This window comes from Cryptomeria japonica, chromosome 1, assembly GCF_030272615.1.
Source record: "Cryptomeria japonica chromosome 1, Sugi_1.0, whole genome shotgun sequence".
Lineage (NCBI taxonomy): Eukaryota > Viridiplantae > Streptophyta > Pinopsida > Cupressales > Cupressaceae > Cryptomeria > Cryptomeria japonica.
Window position 1 is genome coordinate 334,327,246 of NC_081405.1, and position 22,573 is coordinate 334,349,818.

General features: G+C 34.7%; 1 pseudogene; it reads left to right on the forward strand.

Moving 5' to 3' along the window:
- The first annotated feature begins 458 nt into the window (after window positions 1-458).
- LOC131043563 (hexosyltransferase GAUT11-like) lies at window positions 459-1,716 on the forward strand (annotated as a pseudogene).
- Window positions 1,717-22,573: the final 20,857 nt, after the last annotated feature.

A 22,573-nucleotide genomic window follows, 5' to 3' on the forward strand; every position in this document is an offset into this window, starting at 1 on the left:
CTTGGATAATTTATGGTTATAACATGCAAGATAATTATGAAGGGATAAAGAAGCTGAATGAAAAATTTGATGATACACACATTCATGATGATGTTTATCTCCATAGCAGCATCTTTGGAGGATCGTGAAATGGAAACAAATGCAAATCCATTACATCTACTGGGTTTTTTTAAATCTTTCTAGTCTAAGATAGAAGAGAAGGATCTAGCTAAAGATTCTCCAAAAGGGATGCATTTTAGTCCTGTAGTGAATTCAAGATTTTAAGGGTAATGATAAAGCGGGTAATTGAAATTGTTCTTTTGTCACATTTAGTGAACCAAATTGTAAACATATTAAAGATGGAGATGACTCTGGCCCAATGGACAAACATTAGTCTTAACTAAAGATTCTAGAGTCCTTTGCATTCTGCTAGGGAATGCATCCCCCAATCAGAGCCAGCTATTGTCTCTAATTTGAGCATGAAAATTATAAACTTTTTCCCCATTTTTGACACTCCCAACTTAAGATTTCTAGATAAAGCAGCTATCAGAGACACCAAATCTTTGGTAGAACGTGTAAAAGTAGCCACTATATAGAGTACAACATATGGATAGTTAGCTACAAAAGCAATGTCTAAGGCTCTTTACTGTTTGGGCGCAAGACTGACTAAGGAATGGTCCAAAAATCATAAACTCCAGAAGTACATGGATGGGCAAAATCACAATCCTAAACTCATGGATAATAGATTATATCATTTCTATGTGTTATCAGATAATGTGCCTACAATATCTATGGTGGTGGACTCAATAGTTGAGAATGTTGACAATCCTGAACAGCTTGTCTTCCATATAGTTACCTATGAAGTCAATCATGGTTCCGTGAAGGCTTGATTTGCTATGAACAACTACAAGGGAGAAACAACAGAAGTGCAGAATGTAGATGAGTTTACTTGGCTCAATGCATCATATTCTCCCTATTTTGAAGCAACTACGAGATGTGGAAACACACGGTTATTAAGTTTAAAGGTTCTCAAGATATGAAGAGTGTTGTTAAGTTTTAGAACCCAAAGTACCTTTCAATGTTCAACCATTTAAAGTTTCTATATTCCCGAAGCATACCCTGCTCTTGGAAAAGCGGTCTTCCTAGATGATGATGTAATGAGTCAAAAAGACTCCACAAGACTTTTCTCTATAGACTTCCATGGAAGTGGGAATGGTGCAGTTGAAACCTGCCTTCAGTCATTTCACTGGTACCATATATATCTCAAATTCTCTGTCACCACAATCCATTATCACTTCAATGCAAATGTTTATTGGTGGGCCTTTGGGATATGGATGAAAGTTGATGTTACAATATAATATCATTATTGGAAGCAGCAGAAAGTTGATCGAATTCTTTGGAGGTTAGGCACTTCTCCTTCAGGCCTGCTTACATTCTATGATCTAACTGAACCACTTGATCTGTAGTGGCATCTACTAAGATTAAGCTATTATTCAACATTGATATGTAGCTGACAGATAGTGGAGTTGTTGTGCACTTCAATGGGAATATGAAACCACGGTTAAAATTAGTAATGAACTGGTACAAACCTATCTAGGAAAATATGTAAATTATTCACATCCAGCCATGGCAGTAGTTCTGTCCAGTCCAACAATTCACAAGCTTCCCCAATTATGGCAATTCTATATAATTCATCACAAAGTTTCCAGTAAAAGAAGAAGCACGTATGCACCATAAGTATTTGAGGAGTAAGTTTATATGTTCTGGATGAGGCCAAAATGTCTACATAATGCACTATGTTATGTATCGTTCAATACTAGGAGTTTGTTTCCAATCATACCTAATTATACATTTTGTCAATGAAGATCTAATTTCATTGTCCAAATATATAACAGAAAAAATTGCTAGTAATGATAGCAAAATGCAGAATAAAGAACAGATGCAAATTAAAGAATGGTGGACAACTTAGATTATGATGAAATGGCTAGTTTAGCTGAAACATCGAATAATTATCAAGGGGAACCTGGTCATGGGGATTTAATATTGGAGAGTTGAGGAGGTTCAAGTTACTTTAATGAACTTGCCTTTTAGTGGTCGAACAATTACCACATTTGCCTACTCTAAGACATATGCAAGACTGTTTTGAATATGCTATAGTTGATCCATCATATCATGCCTATTTCCATCAAATAAGTGTCTTGCTCTACAAATAAGTGGAACAAGCACTATGTGAGACAAAATTAAAATGGATGTCACATGCATAAATACTATGCTTCAAGCTTAAAACCAATATTAGATATTGGATAGGGATGGATAGCTACTTAAAAGTTAACCACCATGACTACTCTTTATTTGGCCTTATAAACCATTATTATTGGGTTTTTATCACAGCCAAAGGGCTCATAAATTTTCAGGCTTATAGATATTGTAGTTTAGCTCTAAACAAATTGACACACTTCAAGAGCCAATGCTAGAATCTGGAGGCCTATCAAATACCTATAAATTTCAAGTGATTAATGTTTTTTTATTAGATTAATGTTTTTAGACAGAATTATGAATCAAAAGAAGTTTTTAAAGGTTTTTAAAAGATCCGAAACCTTATACATGAAGACCAAGTGATCAATGTTAATATAACAATTTTAAAAACTTAATCTGCCCTTTCAACGATAGGATATGCTGTTATTATATTAATGTCCATTAAAACCAGAGCAATGGAGTAACATACATATGATGTATGCAATAGCTGTCCACAAAGAAATGCAGCTTGACCAACAAGGCAAGCTAATAACAACATATAATGGTGGGCGCACTACACACTATGGTACACACTAAGAGCAGGGTATAGAAGCCTACAACACCAAAGGTGAAGAAAAATATTCATATAATGATAAGCGGACACACTATGGGACTATAAATCAAACCAACCTACAAAAGAAAGAAAAGTGAGGGAAAAAAGAAAAACCTACAACAGCTATACCGATCAACATTCAAAGAAAGCATGATAACAGTTTACTTCAAACGCTTTTCAAGCTAATACTCTCCCAATAGTTAGTCTAGCTGGCATTCCTAAGGAAATCTCTCGAATATCATTACCAACAGAAGAAGATTCATAGAATTCCTCTAACAGAAAAACATTGCACTATACATAAATGTGTTGCATACCCATTTAAATGCCATGAGATAAAATTGGATAGGAAACATTCTTGCATTCATATAATAAGTTACATGATGATCAACTCATTATCTTGCGTCCTCTGTTTCTAAAGATTTAGCGTTCATCTTTGCTTTTCAGGTGCATGACACATTCTTATTGCAAGTAAATGATTCTCAGGTCTTATTCGAAGAAACACTCAACAATTTATTATTTCCTTCCTGAAATTAGATGCACTAGCATATGTGATGAATTTCATAATTACTTTTCTTGTATGATTAGGCAATGTCAACTAAAAACTAAATCTGTGTGTGGTTGGAGAATCTCAACCAAAAATTATACATCATTCATGGCATTGTTATCAACTGGTTCTTTCTCTACCCTAGATCAAGTTTAATTGAAATGTGACCGTTACTTTTGTTTGTTTGAAATCACAGTGCCAAGTTTTGGATTAGACTACTCTTTCCTAACATTTTTGAGGTCTTATTGAATGGGCTAATATGCTTTTCATTTTGAAAACAAACATCCGCAGTCATGAAGATCACAAAGAAGATGAAAGTATAGGAAAACCCTCGACACTAACAATGAAGAGCAATGTGAATCCTACATACTACTTAAGAAAATCTCCCAAAAACTATTAGCAACAGGACAAAATCCATAGAATTCCTCCAACAGAAAAATACTACACTAACAGAAATGTTTTGCATACAAATTTAAACACCATGATATAAAATTGGACAGGAAAAGGATTCAAGGTACTAACCAAAAGCAAGTTTGATGACATTCTCCACCTCATCTCTTTTCAGTTGTCCTTCCCCTGCTAGCCGCAACCCCCTCCATTCCGCAGAAAACACAACATACAAACGAAATAGAGCAAAACATACAATGCACAGAAAACACAGAATACACACACAGAAAACAGGAAAACGTCATAAGGAGGAGAAAAACTACAAGAAAAATAACACAACAAAAGAAATAAACAACAAATATAGCAAGCAAAAGCAAGACTGATCAGATGATCAAATAACACCATCCACATACATAGCAGTGAGTTAAGTGTCGTTGGGAATAAAGCAAAATTAACGTCTCTGAGATTTAAGTGTCGTTGGGAAAAAAAGCTGAAAAAAAAAGTATATAGCTGGAAAAAAGCAAAATTAACGGCACAGTGAGAGGTCTTTTTTTTTTTTTTAATTTTGTTGATGGGCACAGAGAGTTAAGTGGCTTTGCTTTTAATCTTATTATGCGGTTGAAATTGAGTCATAGTTGAAAAAAAATGATAATACTACTAGTCAGGCCTGGAATTTGATGGCCACCCCTACATTTTTTATGATCGTTTAGTTATTTTAATTCTTTTCATTTTACGTTTTAAGAAAAATATGAAGTGTCAATTTTTTTTAATTTGTGAATAATTTAATATTTTTTTTTTATATTTAAATATTTTTATTAATTTAATCAATAATACATATCAAATATGAAAAATATTTTTATTTTTTAATAAATCAATGTGCAAATAGATTTATAATTTTAAAAATGCCACTAACAAATAAAACATATAATAATCTAAGTGGAAAGAGAAACTCTTTTATTTTGATATTGAATTAAAACAAGAAGGGAGTAGAGGCCAGCAAGAGAGACAAAACTTAGAAAAATTGCATCAGATAGAGAAGGGCGTCAAAAATAAGAATTTTGTGCTGGAATAAAATAATTAAAAAGAGAATGGAAAGAGAGAAACTCTTTTATTTTATTGCAATGAGATACTGAATTAAAACAAGGGGGTAGAGACTGTGCATAAAGAACTGCATAGAAAGAAAGACAAGACTTTGAAGCAAGAAAAATTGACCAAAGATCCCCCATACAAAAGTCGTCTAAATCCACCTTTTACATAGATTTTCAAATATACAAAACCCCCACCCTAAAACCTACAAAATATTGAGAATATGATAACTCCAAGTGCCATACTCCCCACACCATCTTTCACCCTGCAAAGCAAACTTCACAAATTAAAGTTACAATAAAATGTATATTTAAGCTTCAAGGTTGAAGCTATAGTAAAATTCAAATTGTTGTGGAAAGAAATGAAAATCCATGCTTAAAGAGATTGAAGCTATAGTGTGAAAAAAAAAAAAACATGTACTTTATTGATAAAAAGAATGCAAAAATTAAAAAAAAACAATGATAAATTAGTAATATACTCAAAAATCTTAAATTTACTATGTAAGTTTCTAAATTCGTATCCAAAAATCTTGTATATAATTAAAATAGAAACTATTTTAAATTTTTTTATTACAATATTTTTAATATTAGAAATGACTATTACAATATTTAAAAATTAGAAATGATTATTACAATATTTTTTATTTCACTATTTGCACTTAGATATAAGTTAGATATTAATTCAACCATGAGAGGTATGAATTCAATCTACAATGTGTATATTGAATTCACAGTGAGTGTATATATGTAATGCCCCTACCCTAGTCGGCCTTGTAAAACCTGTTTGACCTTGGTTGACTTCCTATGTGGCATTCTTGAATGGTGGATTTACCGTTATGTAATGTTGTAGATTAGACTATATGAATATTGTGCATACCTATTATTGTGCGATTGCATCGATTCTTGTGTAAATATAATTGTTTCCTAATTCTTGTTATAAATCTCGAGCTAACGCCTTCATTGAATATGTATATATATGTATGCTTGCGTGACTCATGGTTGCAGGAGATTGCAGGTACTATACCGCCTAGGTGCAAGGTTCATCTCCATTGGGATTCGCAGGGTTGAGTATACCTCCTTCATCCTTAGGATTTGGATTAGGTGGTCATAAAACTCTCGTCTTGCCTTAGCCATGATTAGGTGAGCGTCGTGTGTGGTCTGTAGGGTCCCTTTGTCATTTGGGTTGCGTGTCGTGTGATTGGTGGACTTTCTTGGTTTGTGTGCCTTGCGTGTGAAAAATGGAGTATTTTATCCTAAGTATTTAATTCAATTTAATGTGTGGATGTACGCATTAGTAATTGAGAAATTTAAAATAGATAGTTTTCTTTTATATGATTAATCGTTAATTTAAGAGATCACTTTATTTATAATTGTAGCAAGCTTAAGTATGTAATTTGAATTAATGTGTTCATTTACGCATTAGTAGTTGAGAAATCAAAATAAATAGGTCACTTTCATGAGGTTAGTCATTTATCAAAAAAGAGCGCTTTATTTATGTTTGTAGCGAGTTTAGTTTAATAGTTAATTTTAAATAACGAATTTAATTAGTTTATACGTTTTTAAAAAAGGAAGATTTAAAGTCATTTGGAAATAGAAATAATTTAACCACTTTTGCATTTTGGAAATGAAAGGGTAAATTTTATTATTTAAAGAAAATCATTTTTTTGTAAAGTTTGATATAGTGTGAAAGATTGATTTTGGAAATTAATTTAATTTAAATACCTTACCCTTGTCAATAGTTCGAAATATAAATGTTGGCTTGATTAATATTGAGAAATTAAAACTAAGATTAAATAAGAGAGAAGTATATTAATTAGAAAATCAAGTTAAACTAATTTAATAGTTGAAAAGAATTATTATTTCTTTTTATTTCTTAAATTTCGAAATTAGAAATTAGGTCAAAATTGGTTCCCATTTAACCTAGGTTGAAAAATATTTTTGTGGGGTTGAGTTTTTGGGAAAAGAAAGAAAAATATGGGGATGGAGATTTGGGGAAAAAGATGGATTTCTATAGCTGCAGATTTGGGGGCTCATCTTCAAATTCTTCCAGGAATGCTTATTGAGGTAGGAATCTGTTCACCAATTTGATTAAAATGTTTATTTAAAAATAAAAGGGGTTTGAATGCTCTTCTTGCAAATATGGTTTTCAAATCTTCCATTGATTGTCCATGAGTAAGTTTCATAGTAGAAATTTGTTAAAGAGTGGCTTATTGTAGGATCTCTGTGTGAGAAATGAACTGCCTTATGCCCAAATATTTGTTAGATTGGATGGTTATTCATCAATTTCTTCTATTTTTTTTGAAACCCTTAACATTTTGGAAAAGAAAAAAAGTATGTGACTATAACAAATGGATAATGGGCATTTTATGTATTATTCTTGGCTATTATCGTTCATGCCTATTTCAAAAAAAAGAATTAGAAAAATTGAAAACTGGAAATACAAACTGTATATTATAAAATAAAATAAAAATTAAATTGGGGGTTTCGGGGGGAGGAGCCGAAGCTCAACCCGCCCCTCCCCATGGCGCCGTCTGCAGCACCTCGGTTCCACACAGTGGGGGCCGAAGGGGACTGCATCTCCCGTGGAGGCCGCAGCAACCCCCGACACCACTATGTGGAGGCCGAAGGACCTGCGACCCCACGATGGCCGCAGTAACCCCGAGCACCACTATTGGTGGAGGTCGAGGGCCTGCGTCCTCCGTGGAGGCCACAGTTCCTTCGGCTAGGGCACGACCGCCCTGGGGGTTTCGCCGCCCTAGGGTTTTGGCCGCCCTTTTTCTTTTAGTTATTTTTTTTATATTTTTAAAATAAAAATGTGATGTTTTGTTTGTATGTAAAAAAAAAAGGGATATAATATATATATATATATATATATATATATATATATATATATATATATATATATATATTTGTATTGTTAAAGTGAATTAAGATTTATATTTCTAGCAAGTTATGATTATAAAAAAAAAAGAGGATAAATATATATATTAAAATATATGCTAATATAGATAATATCTAATTAGCATATATTATCAATTATATATTAATCATTGGATTCAATATAGCATTGATTTCCATTGGATTAACAATTGTTGAAATGTTGTATTTAATTTTATTTTTATTTAGTTGGTAAATATTGGGACTCATATTTAGATGCTAATGAGTAAATCGAATGGTGAAATTAGTTTTAAAATGTATGCAAGGGAATCTTAAATTAGCTGGGAGATGATTTTCCCATTTCCTTATTCACTTTTAATGTAGATGTTCTTTATAGTAATTGGGTAATTTTTGTGTTGTTAGAAAAGGGGCTAGAGTATTGTTGTAAAACTAACTTGCCATTGATGCATATCTAAGGATTAAATAACTTGTTTAGATGCTTAAATCAACATGAGAAAAGACTGTGTTTACCCGTTAATGCTTGTGCAAGGTTTAATATTTTTTGTAATCGCTATGTCTATAATAATAGCACGTCCTTGATAGGTTTGTTGGGTCCCTGTCGTCTAATTGCTTGTGTCTGGTCATAGTCAGTTAAGTCTCTATTTAGGGTACCGACATTTAAGTAACCCTTGTATTTGCTTTTGATGTATTCAGTAGGATTCACTTCAAAAGGGATCATTATGTAATTGAGGTGGTTGTTGTATAGTGGTTGTGTTCGCCTATATGGTAAAGATGTAAAAGACATGAAACTTATGTAATCCTAACTATATTAAATGCCAGAGGGGTCTTGCAGTTGAGCAGACTCGGAGATGTAGCCCTTTAGGGGTGAACTCCGAGATCATATCTGTGTTATGCAATGCTTTTGTTCCACCTGTTTTATTCTCAGTGCTAGCATGTATGGTTGCATTTTGTAAGTGTATAATGGGGTTTTAATGAAGTTATTTCTTGAATGCATAAATATAGTCACCTTGTTAAAAGTAGTAATTAGGATCATAAAAGTTGTAGAATATGATTATGGAAAGTATTTTGTTAATGTTAATGAAAAGAAGTAAGCATGGAAAGGAACTCGCTAGGTTACAAATATTGGATTAAATTGGCATAAAGTTTGTAATTTGAACATAACGAATGCATAACAAATTTTGGATTACTGTCATAATATCTAAATTGAAATCAAAAGGATGAACCTCATTTGACTACTTACCGTATTATCTTAATAAATGAACATCGTCATGTTAGCTATAGTTCCCTAGTTTGGATGAATTTATTTAATTGGTTAGTTTTATTCTAAAACAAATAATCCTCACCAAATTAGTTTAAAAATTGGATGAACTCGAATTGGTTATCCACATTATAACCTTAATAAATGAACTTCATTATAAAAGCTATAATTGAACTGAAATGGAAGCACTCATTTAGTTGTTTATATCTTACCCATAACAAATGTATTTCTTCGTATTAACTTTATTTTAACTAAAATGAGTGAACTCATTAAGTTAGTTATATTTTAATCCTAATGGATGATCGTCACTATGTACTTATATTTTTAATCCTGAACGAATGAATATCATCTTGCTAACTATATTTTAATTAAAGGGATGAACTCTTGTGGCTATAGTACATTTTCACCTTAATGAATTGAGCTCCATCTCTTAGTATTATTTTAACTTCAATGAAAGAACTCTTTGGCTATTTACATTTTATCCTCTATAAATGAACTACGACTTATTAGTTGGTTATGTTTAAAACCAAATGAAGGAACCTCGTTTTATTATTTACAACTTAATTCTTAATGAATGAATTTCATCTTATTAGTCATACTTTTAACTATAAAGGATGATCTCATTTGTGATTGGTTACTTTTAAACCTAAATGAATGAACTTTGTTATATTAGTCCCATTGTATCTAAAATAGATGGACTCGTCAAGTTAACCTACTTAAACCTTAATGGGTGAATTCTTAAGCTAATTATGTTTTAAATTGCATTGAGTAAATATCCTCATGTTAGCCTCCTCTCCAATCAAAATAGATGAACGCTTCCTAATTTCTAAAATGTCATTTCATCGAACATATTATATCCATGTCTAAAGTAATAACTTGTAATTAAGATATCTAGTTTAATTGGATCTAAGGTCGTGAGTTGAGTTAGGTGTTGATCTACGTAATCATGTTGGGAACTCCTTAGGTTCGTTTAGTCTTCCACTGTGTTATCTAAGCGTTAGATAACTTCAATGTATCTTAATGATGTGTCATATTATTAACACTCTTATTATTATTATAAAAAAAAATATTTACACTCCATTTGAGTGTTTTAGCTTTCACCCTTCGGGGTTCCTGGCGGGGCATTACAATATAATGAACTGATATATGAATATGAACTATTGTATGTTTATTTAATATGCCATGGAATACATAGATTATCCAATCTACAGAGTTCATGTATGTCCATGACTTCTTCATTAAGATAGAATGTTGTATTTAATTGACTTCCTCCAAGTTTGTGGTAATCAACTAACTGCTATATGTGCACGAACTGTAGTATATTTTTCTCTATCTTATTATATCTACCGACTGTTGTATATACTTGCCAATCCCTCCCAATTCATAATAATTATGGATTTCTTATACACAGATTGCTATATAAATTTCCTATATTATCACTATTACTTATCAAGGTTCCAAGGGAAATGTATATTGCTAATATAAAAAAACCGAAAGCAAAGTATAAAACATGACTCTAGAGAACCGAAAGGTGTCTTATAACCTTAATTGGTCACAAATTGGTTCATAACACAAATTGTATTATAAGAAAAAAAAAAATAATATGATCATTTATGTAGAATTGATAAACTAAATCAATCATGTCATAATAATCGATGATTAATACAAGCAATTTCATAACCAATATTAACAAATCATATTTAGTTGTTCATGAACTGACTCGAATATAAAGGAACGAACTGAAAAGTAAATACTATCGATTATGTATAATCAGTGATAACAAACAAACATTAACATATCAAAATGTAGATGTTAACGTTGGGTATAAAAAATGTTATAATCAATAATCACAACAAGTACTCCGCTTCGATTTCGGTCAATAACATGCAGTCCAAAAAGGTGTTATAAAATGCGTGTTATTGAGTTTTCTAAATTTTTTGAAAAAACACATCCACAGCTAAATATGGGTTGTAGCTTAAGTGGTTCCCAAAAGGTGTGTCAATAATTTAAAAATTACAGATCGTTGATCATGATCATCAAATTTAGCTATGGCTTTGATTTCTATCACGATCTGTAATTTTTGAAAAATTTATGGTTATTGACTTTGCGTTTATTTCGTGTTATTGACATTGCGTGTTATTTCGTGTTATTGACTTTGCGTGTATTTCTCATGTTATTTCGTGTTATTGACTTTGTGTGTATTTCGTGTTATTGCATTTGTTTCTCTGTTGACATCTTCTTCTTCTTTTTCAATAATGTCATTAACTAAATGGAAGATGAGAATTTGGTTAATGGCAACCGCTGCTCTAGTTCTAGTAGTTGTTTATTTGTTTCAGTGATCCAAACGCGTTCCTTGCAAGTATTGTGTGATGACTGACTTTTGAAATCAATGATCATTCAATTCTTTTATGTTAATACCAGCCTATTAACTTAATTTTAACAGATTATAAGATAAATACATCAAAACACACACTATCTAATCCAAGCTGTACGCGGCAAAAACAATGCATGTTAATCGCAGAGACCAATTAACCAAATAATTAATTTAGACGGCTTTAAAAGTTAGCCTTTAATCACAACAATTATTTAAGCCATTCGTTTGTTTCAATGATCCAAATGTGATGACCCGATTTTGTAAAATGACACACAAATACAGACCCACAAATGCATAAATAAAAGCTCATGGGTTTTAATATATGCATCAATAAAAACTAGAGCCGACCATGAGAACGCATACCTCACAGATCCAATGTAATCCTAGCTCGTGCTTCTTTTGTCGCTCCTATAATCAGCGTTTTTTACTTCCTCTTCAAACCCTCCCCTCGTTGCTCTCGCTGCTCCTATAACACGCGTCTAGTCTTCAATTTCCAACCCTCTGCAAGAAAAAGCCAAAGGAAAAACATATGAAAAGAAGTTGAAAAGGAAAATCGTATGAACACATAAGGAAAAGGAAAATCCTGTGAACAATTCTCTTAGCATACTTGGCAGCTTCGACAACATCCAAGCCCTCACCCACGCTACTATTGTTGATTACGATCGTATAACGCATGTTTAACCTTCCCAGATATTTGCTCTTCCCCTATTTTTCTCTTCCTTTCCTTGCAAGTTAATAGTTTTGCATGTTATTGACCACAAATATATGACTACTCTTTCTTGCCTTCCAAGTTAATGGCTTGGCATGTTATTGATCACAACATATGAAGAGATATATTAAATGTGTTGTTATTGACTTGAACTAACTCTCTAAGTTAATTACCTGCGTATTATAGTACGATATCAGCCATGGGAGATAGTTGTCTCCCACTACTTTCCCGCCCACCCAACAAAGCACTTTGCGGTCCCCTAGTGGTTTGACCGATTTTGTGTTATACGCCCCTCCAAAGCCGATGACATGACATGCTCTATGGACATCCTTTCCGGTGAGTCCACATCATCAAAGCCCCAACCCACGCGATGTCCCGTTGTGTCCACATCGTCATAGCCCCTGTAGGGACCTACCTACTGAAGAGGGGAAAACTTAGCAAGGTGAGATCAGATGGTTAGTATGCAAACAAAGCATTCAAACACATCAAAAACATGAAACATCAACAAACCATATGAAAACATAAACAAATTGTTTATACCTTGCAATCTTATAGCTTCTCCTTCAGATTGAGATATTGGTGAAGCCAAGGATGCGCCCCTCCTTAGCTTATTTGGATTAGCTCCTTGATTGTGATGTGGAATGCTCTTCAAGTGCTCAACAGGATAGGTTGGATCAATATTTGGATTGGATTGTGATAGATAGATGAGGATTTGAATTAGAAGAGGATGAGAGAAGAAATGGGTAGCATGGCAATGCATGAGAAGTGGATGATTCGTGAGTAGAATAGGCTCCAATTTATAGATTGGAGAAGGCCAATGGAGGGCCAAGATTGATTTGATCATGAAGGGTTGAGATTGATTTTAGATAGAAGGCATGGATCAAGGGTGCCTTGGGAAAACAAACAGGAATATAAAATTCCTTGGGAAAAGGGGGGAGAAATTTGAATTTCAAATATGAGGAATTAAAAATTCCAAAATAAGGATGCACTGAGGGATTCAAAGAAATTTGAATTTCTTTGAGAGACTCAATGTTGATGTGACATGAGTGAGAATTAAAAATTGAGGGATAATGATAAGCATGATTATGAGAGATTCTAGAAGGATTAATTAGGCTAATGGGATTAGGAAAAGTGATTTGTAGGAATCACATGACTAGGTTAATTAATTAGAATTAATTAACTGAGTGGGTTTAGAGGAAATAATTATTGGAGGGGACTTTAGAATAATAGGGGAATAATTAATTTATTTGATAAATTAATTATTGGACAATAGTGATAGGATTAATTAAATTAGATTTAATTGATTCTGAGGGGAATGAGGATAACACAATTAAGTCAATTAAATATGTTGATAGGCTTAAATTAATTAAATATTAATTTTAGGTGTCTACATTTTGCCCCTCTTTGATATAGCGTCGTGAAATGATGTTATATCAAAGAAGAATAAAACATAGTGGAAGAAAAAGATAAAGACTAGTAGCATGATGCCCCAGTCATGAGATGAAGAAAAAGATAAGGACTAGTAGCATGATGCCCCAGTCATGAGATGAGGAAGAATGATGAGGAGGAAGGATGACAAGGAAGCAGTGGTATGCCCCCTCGAGAGGACATGTGGGTTCGAAGAACATAGGTGTGCTCTCGAAAGGAATTAGAAGAGTAAGTGATGAAAGGATGAAGATAATGAAAGAGGGAACTAGGATGGGTTGGAGTGTTGTGAATGAAATGAGACAAAGAAATGATAAATGGATTGGATTTATTATTGAGCAAGTATAGAGAGAAAACCTAGATTTGATATTGCCATGGATAGTCTACACAACTGATTATAAGAATCAGGATGATATGAAGATCTGAGGCGTGGACTAACGCTCAGTCAAACAGGAATACCTTGCACACAATCATGCAAGTTTTGATAAACACCAATGTAGGGTTGTCGGTTCGTACAAGGAAAACCTTCAAACACACCATGCCATGAAAAATATGCCCCGTTATACACTAGCCAAGACATACCAAGATATAGGATGATCAAGGTAGTCCTGAACATGTATAGTCCTGGGACACAAGATGAAAACAAAGCGAAAATATCAAGCATGCAAACAACATGCACATGACCAACTGACATCTCTTGCCAAGAGTAGGATATAGATTTGGATAAACTGTCAAACTAGGGAAGGATACATCCCGATGGGTAGGTGATGGATTGATTGATGGACTGCCAGACATGGGAGGATTCATCCCAATGGGCAGAGTGATGGATTTTGATGGATGACAAAAGATAAGTTGGTTGTGCAAGATCTACAGATGAGAGGATTGTTTCTTGGATTTGATTAGAAAAGGATGGATGGGTGCTTGGATTAGGTACAAGTCAACATGAGCTTAGGTAGATGCGGAAAGCTCAGTTTGATGGATTGAAAGAAGGATAAATGATTAGATAGGATGAAAAAAGGGGGATGGATGATTGAATAGGATTGGATTGGAGGTGGGATTATTGATTGAATTGGAAGAGATGGATAATATGATTAGATGAGATAGGATTGGATTAGAACTTGGATAGCATCAAGTGGATTGTTGGATATGATTTGATTGAATGGAACCAATGACAAGGGAAAACCAAGGATTGGTAAAAGGATGGATGGATGAATGGATGAAGATATTGTTTGGATAGATGGATCAAGTCGATGGATATGGATAGGAAATGGAGGATTAAAGGATGGAGGGTAGGGTGATGAAGACCCAAGGACTATGCTGCAAAGGAGTGCAATGCCCCACACTAGAGGTAGTGGAATTAAGGATGCAAGGATGGTGGATAAATATGTATGAGGTGGAAGGATAATGTGTAATGGATATGGATGGTAGTGAATTTAAGGCTTGTGTGCTCCAAAGCATGCATGTATATACATTGTTTTGCCTCTATATGATCAAGATGAAAGATAGGAATGGAGGATTCATTTTGATAGGATGATATATATGAGATGGAGGATATGGATATGATAGTCAAGATCAAAGATAGGAAAGGAGAATGGACTTAGATATGATGTAGATGGATGGGAGAATTGCATGGATGAAGCTTTCCCCCAAGTGTAGGGTGCAAGAGGAGGGAATTACACATGATGCTTGTTTGCCAAGTTTTCATCATGGTACTTACCCAAGGCGCCACAAGGAGTGGTTTTCACCATTGGATGAAATGATTTTTCTTTACTTTTTTTTGATTTGTTTTTTTTTTGTATTTTTTTTTCTTGATTTTTTTTTTTTTGGAATAGTTTGGATGGATAAGGATGAGGATGAGTAGATGTGGGAGATAGTGGATGCATGAAGGAGGAAGGGAGGACTCAAGAATATAGCTTCATGGATGGTATCCCTTAGTATTGCTTTGAACTGGAGGTATGCTCATAGATGTTAGCAACAATGAAATGGATATGGGATGAAAGATATGGATTTGGAAAGGATTGGATCAATGGAATGGGATTGTGAAAAGTGGATGGTGGATAATGGATGGGGTTTTGAAGAATTTGTGGAAGATCAACATTGGCACACACCTTGAAGGGTGGTGGAGTAGTGGAGGAGAGTGTTCTGAATTAGATAGGGGGTACAATGTGGATTTTGGGAAATGAGGACCCAAAATAGAAGAAGGGGATGATGGAGTTGGGATGGTGGACTTTGGGACATAAGGATCCAAAATGGATTTTGAAGATGGAGGAGTGTAAGATGGAGGATTGGAGGACTTATGAATGGATGAAGCTTTTGGATTAACAAGTTTGGATGCCAATTTTGATTTTTCTTTGGGATGCATTGCTTCTTTGGGAATCCACAAAGTTTTTGATTTTTTCTTTCAGGGCATTTGTGGCCTTTTTGATTTTTCTTTCTTTCGGATCACATTTTTGTTTTGAGCATGTCTTTTTGAGGGGACATGTTGATCCTTTGATTTTTGTGGATTTTGAGCTTTATGCTTTTTAGATTGGGCATCCAAATTGCTTCCAATAGCAATGGGATGGGTGCATGAGGATGAATGACTTAAGGATTTTATGAATGGTGGGATGATGGAGGGAGTGTGTTGGAAGGCATTCAATGATGTGTGTCTTTGTTGATCTTGCTTTAAGAATATTTGAGGTGATAGGGTGGTAGATGGAGGGATGTAGGGACCCAAAATGGATGGAAGGAATGGAGGATTTAGCTTTGGAATATAGGGTCCCAAAATGGATGTGGAAGATGAGGGATGACAAAAATTTGATTTGCATGAAGGACTTTTGAATTTAGAAGGAATAGGGGATGTACCAACATCTTGAGCATTAGCTTGAGGACCCTTATTATGTCGGAAACAAGAGGCGAGTCCATTTTGAGGGGGATGAGATGTGGAAGGAAGATTATGATCTTTAGATGGAATAGGATCATGACATGGAGATGAAGGGATAATTTGATCTTGACTAGGAAGGGTATCATGAGATGGAGTGGGAGGGGTGATTGGATCATGAGATGGAAGAGGATCATGTGATGGAGGGAGAGGGTTGGATAGAGGAATCATATGATCATGAGAGGAAGTGGAGGGAATTCCATCATTAGATGGAGTAGAGGGAGATGCATCATGAGATGGAGAGTATTATATGCTAGCATGCTTTGGAACAATCTTTTGGCATGTTTGGAGTTGTGGGGATTGTGTGATGGAGGAGGATATGGAATCTTTGATCTGAGTAGGTGGGGAAATGGGGGTATCATGAAGTGCAGAGGATTGGGACTTGTTTTGAGGTGGAGGTGATTGGGGTGGATGTAGGACTTGAGGAGACTTGGCCCCTTTGCTTTGAGGTGAGGATTTTTTCTCCTTTGCTAGCATGTCTTGGATAAGATTATGGATGATGGATTTGGAGGACGTAAACAATATGGATTTTGGAGGATTAGGATTAGATGGAGAATTGGGATTAGATGGAGGATTGGGATTGGATGGAGGATTAGGATAATGGATTGGGGGATTAGGATTAGTGCTTGGAGGAATATGGAGTAAAGGGTTTGGATGGGGAGTAGAGGTAATGTATGCATTGTAGAAGGATGGGGATTGGGATGTAGATGGGGGGGGGAGATGGAGGTATACATATTGGATTAGAGGAGTATGTGGATGAGGAATAATATGGAGATATGGATGGAGAATAAGATGGAGATATGGATGGGGAATAAGATGGATTTCCCTTGTCGAAGGTAGAGGAAGGATAAGAGATATGGTATAGATTAGGATTGGGTGTAATGCGTTGAGATGGGATGGATGAAGGTATTATAGGCGAGTGGGAGATTATGGGATTAACTTGGTAGGTAGGTTCGTGAATTTCCACGAGCATATTCTCATACCAAGCTTTGAAATTCTAGGCAGTCATGCTGAGAGTGAAGGATTAGATTGGAATTGGATGAATATGTTTTGGAGGGGAAAGATTATGAATGATGTTAAATGAAGATGAGGATTAGATTTGATTAGATTTGGATTGGATTTTATTTGGATTGGAATTGGATGAGTCCTTGGATTAGGACTTGATTTGATTGGATTGGTAATTGGATTAGGACTTGATTGGATTGGAATGGTCCTTGGATTAGGACTTGATTTGATTGGATTGTATTGAATTGGATTTGATTTGATTTGATTTGATTTGATTGGATTGGATTGGATTGGATTGGATTGGATTAGTCCTTGGATTAGGATTTGGTTTGATTGGATTTGGATTGGTCCTTGGATTAGAACTTGATTGGATTGGAATGGTCCTTGGATTAGAGGACTTGATTGGAATTGATGATGAATTGGATTTGATTGGATTAAATGATTGGATGATTGCTTGATGGAGGATTGGATAACTAGATTAGGAAGATGGATGGATTTGATTGATTGGAATTTTGGAGATTTGATTAGATTAGAAGGAGAATGATTATGGAAGAATGGATATATAATAAGAAGAATAAAGAGGGAGGCTAGCCAAAGTCAGATGAATGATTTGGGAAAAAATATTGGTTGAGGAAGGATGATTGTTTGAATGGATGAAAGTGGATTGTGGATTGGAGAATTTCTTGGTTAGATAGAAATGGATTAAAGTTTTGAGGATGACAAGATGGAATTTGGAAAGAGGGATGATTTATTGGTTGTGGGGGATGGACTTGGCAAGAGATGTCAAGTAAAGAAAACACAATGGTCAAAAGAAGTTAGACTCAAAAGACACTCATGCTCCTTCACAACATATCCTATGGCGAGAAAAGACAATAGTTAATGGATCAGAATTGGTTTCCCAGCTACGCTTACCCAGAGCAAACACTTAGATGCTTGACCCCACTGGCCCCCTCCATGACACTCACTTCTTCAGGGCAGCCAAGCATCAATTCCCATGTAAACTCTTCATGGAAAAATTTGTGTCTCTACTAAGGGCCGTAAAAATATGGGTGGCTTTGGAGGTCCGACCTCCTGCACCAATGACTAGAAGGTTTTTGGCCATATCCACAAGGTGTTTAGTATGGCTTCCCGTTAGGAGCTACCCTTCATAGTTGCGCAAGCGCAATTGAGGCCTATAGCCCAACGAAGCACCAAGAACTTAGTAGTCATGCAAGCGTGATTGAGATCTCTAGGATCCTACTAAGCACCCAATGTGAGAGTGAACTCTCAAATAGCCCCAATCATTGATTCTTTTGATCTCAATGGCCTATTTATTATAGTGAGTTGGGAACCCCAGGTCCGAATGTACTCACTTGGGTCGTTCCCCTCTCACCAACTCTAAGAGAAACTTGGGAGGGCAGGTCCGCTAAGGGTAACACAAGCAATATTCCTAGAAAAGACCAAAGGGGTCTAGATTTTTGATTGCCTAGATAGGCAAGAGCATACTCTCCTACCCTTTGACTATTCAAGACAAAGAAAACACAAGATTAATTTACCCCCCTAATTAGATCTAGATGTCTAATAAAAGAAACACAATGTTTTCTTGAACCTCCTAGGCAACCTGCAAAACCACTTGGTTAGTAGTTTGAAAATGAAGTCTTCAACAAGCGTCCTGCAAAAGAAAAAAGAATGATAAAAATATTTTTTTTAAAAAATTTTTGGGCATGAGTAGAAAAACAAGAATAAAAACTTTTCTACTAAAAACAAATGTGGATTTGGAGGAAACTTTGATGGGCAATTGGGGTTTGACTAGGTTTTTGACACTTTCTAAGGGATAGGCAAGCATAAAATGGGGATTTTAGAGGCGAGGTGAAGGAATGGAAAAATTTGTCCAAGAGGGACAAAGAAGGAAAAAATGGAGATAGACAATATGGAAAAATTTGGAGGTGATTGGATAAAATTGGAAGAAGTTATGGCAAACCCTAAAAATAGAGAAATGTGGGATTTCAGGCTTCAATAACTAGAATTTCGGATAAGGTCCTCAAGGATGGAAATGTACAAAATGAAATTGTGGAGGATCTAGTGAAGTTTGGAGGAAAATAGAGTGAAGATAAAGAAGATATGGCTAAAAAATAGAATAATTTTTATTTTTATTTTTATTTTTTTGGTTTTTTATTATTACTATGGCCGTGTTGATTAGCAAACAATCACGCTAATGCATGAGCAGTCGTCCTAATAGACAAAATACTAGTATAAAATATAGTAGATAACAGAAGCAGAAAAAATTATAGTCGCGCTAATCTAAGCAGTCGCACTAATGCGTGGGCGCTCGTGTCAAAACAACAGGAGCACCCGAAAATTCAAATTCAAAATTTTAACAAAATGCCCGTGCTAGTCGCAGAGCGGTCGCACTGAAGCGACAACTGAAAACAAAAACACAATTAGTCTAGTGTATTTTTTTTATTTTTTCGATTAGGTTTTACAAAACAGAGATAGAAGTGAGAAGAATGGAAAGAATGAAGAAGAGGAGATAGATGGATTTGCGTGGTGGTCACGTTGAAGTCGAGGTGGTCGCACTAAAGCACAGTGAGGCGCTAGAAAAAAATTGAAATTTGATGCGGTTGCGCCGAAGCCTAGACAGTCACGTTGATTAGCAGGTGGTTGCGCTGAGCTAGCGAGCAGTCATGCTGAAGCGTGAACCTACGAGAAACCTTAAAAAGAACTCAATTTTTTTGTTAAATTCGAGACATGGGTCCCACTGGGCATGCTAGAATGAAGAGGGGAAAACTTAGCAAGGTGAGATCAAACGGTTAGTATGCAAACAAAGCATTCAAACACATCAAAAATATGAAACATCAACAAACCATATGAAAAACATAAACAAATTTTTTATACCTTGCAAGCTTATGCCTTCTCCTTTGGATTGAGCTATTGGTGAAGTCAAAGATGCACCCCTCCTTAGCTTGTTTGGATTAGCTCCTTGATTGTGATGTGGAATGCTATCCAAGTGCTCAACAAGATAGGTTGGATCAATATTTGGATTGGATTGTGATAGATAGATGAGGATTTGAATTAGAAGAGGATGAGAGAAGAAATAGGCAGCATGACAATGCATGAGAAGTGGATGATTTATAGATTGGAGAAGGCCAATGGAGGTCCAAGACTTATTTGATCATGAAGGGTTGAGATTGATTTTAGATATAAGGCATGGATCAAGGGTGCCTTGGGAAAATAAATAGGAATATAAAATTCCTTGGGAAAAGTGTGGAAAAATTTGAATTTGAAATATGAGGAATTAAAAATTCCAAAATAAGGATGCATTGAGGGATTCAAAGAAATTTGAATTTCTTTGAGAGACTCAATGTTGATGTGACATGAGTGGAAATTAAAAATTGAGGGATAATGATAAGCATGATTATGAGAGATTCTAGAAGGATTAATTAGGTTAATGGGATTAGGAAAAGTGATTTGTAGGAATCACATGACTAGGTTAATTAATTAGAATTAATTAACTGAGTGGGTTTAGAGGAAATAATTATTAGAGGGGACTTTATAAGAATAGGAGAATAATTTATTTATTTGATAAATTAATTATTGGACAATAGTGATAGGATTAATTAAATTAGATTTAATTGATTCCGAGAGGAATGAGGATAACACAATTAAGTCAATTAATTATGTTGATAGGCTTAAATTAATTATATATTAATTTTAGGTGTCTACACCTACAAATGGGCATGGGTATGCATGTATGTTATGCATGTCATCGATATGACGCTAATAGTTTGGAGCCACAATAGTTGCGTCCTGTTTTGCCTTAATCCAAAACTAACAGTATGAACCTGAGTTTGTTTGGCGTGATTTCAAAAGGAGAAACTCAATTCTTTGTTCCCTATCTTGGCATAAATAACCTTAAGTCAACTTCTACGTGAGTGGGGAATGTATTTTAGACAAAATCAAACTGCATGGGAGTTACCTTTGATCTGATAAACTAATGTTTACTACTTACTATGTGTAAAGCTCAAATTTCTTACCTTTATTGCTGAGAATCGCTCATTTATGAATGCAATTTTTTTCATGATTTTGATATCCACTAAGTGTTTCAAGACCATCATGACATTTTCTCAGCAATAAAGGTAAGAAATTTGAGCTTTACACATAGTAAGTAGTAAACATTAGTTTATCAGATCAAAGGTAACTCCCATGCAGTTTGATTTTGTCTAAAATACATTCCCCACTCACGTAGAAGTTGACTTAAGGTTATTTATGCCAAGATAGGGAACAAAGAATTGAGTTTCTCCTTTTGAAATCACGCCAAACAAACTCAGGTTCATACTGTTAGTTTTGGATTAAGGCAAAAACAGGTTTTGAAGGGGCCCTGAAACCCTGTACAAAGAAGATTCTAAAAGGATTGGAATCATAACATCAAAGAAAAAATCGAAACAAAGCATATTGTAGAAGATAGAACAATTCATATGACAGCCAAAGAACCAACAAAATCCCAGATGAGCAACAAAAAACCAACAACGATCCACAGACCATCAACAAGAAAGAGACAAAAAAATAGAAAACAAAAACTACATAAGGCTCTTAAGGATCTCAACGACCTCAGCCTCTAGGAGGGTCACTTTATCAGCAACAGACCTTATCTCCTTGTAGTCCACAACAAAATAGAGATTTTTTTGTAGTTATAATGTCCCAAAATTGTCTCATACCTCTTTCATGAGGTCTAGCTATAGTTAACCTAAGTTCTGATTAAGTTTTAGAGCAATATCTTTGAATTTCTATTGCAATTTGACCCACAATCATGCCCAAAAACTGTAATTTGGGTTTTTTGATTAGGCTTTGTAAACTCTATTTAAACTATTTATTTTGTTGTGCAAAGGGTTGGATTTTTTTATGTAGACATTATAGCAAATTTATGTTGCATTTTCAACATGGTTTCTTGTTGAATGTGGTGGATTTGAATGCAAATAAAATTTAGATTCAAATAATTTTCTTGTTTGTGTTGGTTGTCCAAACAAATCTTTAGATGGTGTTGATGATTGTGTAAGTGACTTAGCGCGAAGTGATAACCTAGTTGGATTGTGTTTCATGTGCTTAAGGAAAAACTTGTCTAGAATGTGTGAATGGGTAATGGTCATATGATTTGATGAGTACTA